Source organism: Triticum dicoccoides, chromosome 6B (genome assembly GCF_002162155.2).
Source record: "Triticum dicoccoides isolate Atlit2015 ecotype Zavitan chromosome 6B, WEW_v2.0, whole genome shotgun sequence".
In the NCBI taxonomy this organism is placed as follows: Eukaryota; Viridiplantae; Streptophyta; class Magnoliopsida; order Poales; family Poaceae; genus Triticum; species Triticum dicoccoides.
This window is the reverse complement of record NC_041391.1, coordinates 674,643,022-674,647,244: the sequence shown is the minus strand read 5'-3', so window position 1 is coordinate 674,647,244 and position 4,223 is coordinate 674,643,022.

Here is a 4,223-nt window from a genome sequence, read left to right as displayed (position 1 = left end):
GAGGGTGCGTGTCGGGGGTCGTCGGCGGCGGCCGGTGGAGCGGGGGAGGGTGCGGTGGGTCGTCGGCGATGGTGGAGTGGGGGACCGGATCTAGGGAGGTGGGATAGCGATCGAGATGGAGGGGGATCGAGATCGAGTGTCCATGAAATTTAAAAACATTCATGAGTTCAAAAAGTGCCCATGAAATACAATCGAGAAATGAAGACTACGATTTAAATATAATCGATCTTAGCTAGCTATCTGTTCACAATCTTCTTGCCCATCTTTTTCACAAATGGAGTTCTTCTGTGGAACAGACGTCCTTTAGGTAGGGTGGTCCTGCTTCTTCTTGTGGTGTATGCTGCTACTTCATCGTCGTCGTCATGTTCGATCTTCCGGTCGCCGTACTTGTCGAAGTCTTGCTCATTGGCTACTCCATCCATTCCGATGATCTTCCTTTTTCCTCTCCTCACGACAACACGACTGGGCTTTGACGGGTCGGTAATGAAGAACCATTGGTCTATTTGGGAAGCCAGTACCCATGGCTCATTTTTCGCGGTGACGTTTGCGCCTGCGGTCTTGGATTTGGCTTCCGGTATAACCATGGTGGTGAAATACCGGTCTTCTTTTAGGACGCTCTTGGCCCATCTGACACGGAACATCGGGACCTTCTCTCTAGCGTAGCTCAGCTCCCAGATCTCCTCGATCCTTCCGTAGTATCTGTCCTTGTCGTTACCGATGTAGGATTCCATCGTTACCCCGGAGTTCTGATAATCATTGCTCTTCATGTCCTTGTCCTCGGTGTATAATGTGTAGCCGTTGATATCGTATGCCTCATAGGTCATTAGGTTGTGCTCGGCGCCCTATGAAAAGGCGAATATGAGTTGTTCTTCGGCGGAAGAATCCTCATGTAAAGGGTACGACAGAAGCTTCTGCTTGAACCAACGCGTGAAACATGAGTTGTGCTCTTTGATTATATCTCCGTCCGTCCTCTGTTGGCCTCGGTCATTTTCCGTCTTCTCAATAAAGGTTTTGTGCTCTACCACCCAAGGATCGACCATGTCTATGTGTTGTAGCGCGACTAGGTTTGCTCTTTCAAAGTCGGCGAGTCGACCCTCAAAGTCGACATGCATTTCGCGGCGACCCTCACGGTGACCCCATCCAGCGAGCCTGCTGAGGTGCCTGTTGACGGGCAGACCAACGGGGGGGGGGAAGGTTGTACATCCACACAAACACAGGCCAGGTGCTATGTGTGCTTCTCTGGCTGCCAAACGGATTGACTCCATCAGTGCTCGCGCCCAGCACGATGTTCCTTGGATCCTTCCCAAATTCTGGGTGTTCGAAGTTCAACGCTTGCCACTGGCTCGCATCCTTTGGGTGACTCAGCATCTTGTCTTTTTTATTTATCTCCGGATCATTTCTGTCATCTTCTCGCTTCTTCTCCTCCCTATCCGCGTGCCAACGCAGGAGCTTTGCTACCTTAGGGTCCGCGAAATACCGCTACAGACGAGGACTGATCGGAAAGTACCACACCACTTTTCGAGGAGCTTTCTTCCTCTTCTTGTATCGAGTGACGCCGCACACCGGACATATGGTAGACTCCGTGTGCTCGTCCCGATAAATGATGCAATTGTTCATGCACACATGGTATTTCACGTGTGGTAAATCCAGAGGACACATGATTTTCTTCGCCTCCTCAAAACTGGTCGAGCACTTGTTCCCCTTGGGAAGACGTTCGTGCCAGAATGACATGTTCTCGTCGAAGCATGCGTCGGTCATTTTGTGTTTTACCTTCATCTCCAGAGCCATGAGCGTTACTTTCAGGCGGGTATCCTCGGGCCTGCATCCTTCATACAATGGAGTAACTGCGTCTATCTCCAGTTGATCCAGCTTGGCTTTCTCTCGGGCGGCAGCTCTTGCATTATCCGTCTGCTTGAGAAGCAGCTCTTGAACATGAGGGTCCTGCACCCAGCCCATCGATGGTCCATCGTCGTCTGCTCCGCCGGCATCTTCATCTTCATGATCATGCCCTTCGTCTGCTCCGGCATCTTCCTCATCATCATGTCCTGCATCTTCTACATGATGACTGTGTACATCATCACCGTCGTGATCATGTCCTGGAGATTCTTCGTCTTCTCGCCCGCCCGAGTCTTGCTCATTTCTTGTCGCCCGCCCCCCATGGACGACTTCATAGTCATCTTCATCACCTTGCCACCGATAGCCATCCATGAAACCATGCAAGAGCAGGTGGTCCCGCACCTGCCCGAAATCCGGGTCCGCAATAAGGCTCTTCAGCTTGCATCTTCGACATGGACATCTTATCTCCGTCTCGTTCTTTTGAAGCATCTCGGCCTTCGCGGAGCTCAAAAACCTATTCACGATGCCTTCGGTCATCATGCGGACCATGGTCGCCTACGGGGTAGAGCAAAACGATATTTTAGAACCAAGAAAAAATTTGGCATGACTTTCCCTAAAAATAGGACCAAAAAGAATGCATAGTGCCAAAATTCTCGCCGAAACGGAAATGAATCAACATTCCGGCAAAATATTGGCAACTATCGCATTTCAAATACCGATACCTGCAAACACAAACGTATATGCAACACCACAAACATATGCAACACCACGAACATACATAGATCTAGCTAGGCCACAAAAAGTGCATGTGCACGTTGTTGGAGAGGGAGAACAACATAAAGATAGCTTCCCCCCTTACTTACCTATCAAAAAAGGTAATTTAACCACTTAATTTGGATGAATCTATGGTGCAAATGAGATGAGGAGGAGGAGGCAGCCGAGACAAGCTTGGAGGAGGAGGTGGAGAGAATGAAGTGGGGAAAGTGAGTGGGTAGGTGGGCTGTCCAAAATATCTTGTTGGTCCCAGCTTACTAATGGCGCACCAGATGCAAATGCGCCATTAGTAACCCTGGTTACTAATGGCGCTCCTGCTTCTGGTGCGCCATTAGAAGTTTTGCAAAAAAATAAAAAAAAAGTATATATTCTAATGGCGCACCGTGGCTCAATGCGCCATTACTAGTTTACACTAGTAATGGCGCACTGTGCCACGGTGCACCATTAGAATGTTTGGAAAAATTAAAAAAAATGTTACTAGTGGCGCACCTTTTGCCTGGTGCGCCATTAGTGTCTTCCACACTAATGGCGCACCAGAAAATGGTGCGCCATTAGTATATACTAATGGCGCACCACCTGACAGGTGCACCATTAGTGTCCATCCCATCTATAGCCCTTTTCCTAATAGTGAAAGGATCTACCTCGTCTAGGTGTTGTAGCACTACCAAGTTTGCTCTGTCAAAGTCGCTGCGTCGATCTGAGTATGCCACGTGCAGTTCCCTGCGACCGTTGCAGTGACCTTCTCCTTCGAGCCTCCCATCGTGCTTGTTAACGGGCAAACCAACACTAACACCAGGCGGGTGGTCTGCGCCATATAGAAAATTCTCACAGAAAGAGAAGCACTCTTGTGTCACATAGCCCTGGACGATGCTTCCATCCAGATGGGACATGTTACGAATGAATCCTTTGATGATCTCATCCATCCTCTCAAACGGCATCATGTTGTGTAGGAATGACGGCCCCAGGTCTATTATGTCATCCACAATATGGACACACAGATGCACCATCACGTCAAAGAACGCGGGCGGGAAGTACATCTCAAGCTCATTCAGTATCACAACGATCTCTTCATGTAGCCTTCGGAGCTGCTTCACACTGATCGACTTTCGAGAGATGACGTCGAAAAAGTTGCAGAGACCAATAAGCGTGTCACGGACGTGCTTGTCCATTATCCCTCTAAGGGCAACAGGTAGTATCTGCGTCATCATCACATGAAAGTCATGGGACTTCATCCCGTGAACCTTTTCTTGTCCGTGTCTAGATATCTGCTTATCTTGCCACAGTAACTAGAACTAACTTTGACTCCGGTAAGGCACTTAAAGAATTGATCAATCTCAGCCTGACTTAAGGTGAAGCAAGAGGGGGAATAATCCTCTTTCTTTATTTTCTTGCCCTTCTTTTCCCGCGCCTCTGTCTCCGTCTCTGTCTCGTCTGACATTTTACGGGGGGGCATGTGCAGATCTTCCCTGATTTTCAAATCTTGCAAGTATTTTCTTGCCTTCGGCCCATCCTTGGTCTTATCCGGCATGTTCATCAGTGTTGCGAGCAAGCTCTCAAGGACATTCTTACATATATGCATTTGATCAAGAAAATAAGGTGTATCGAGTTTGTGC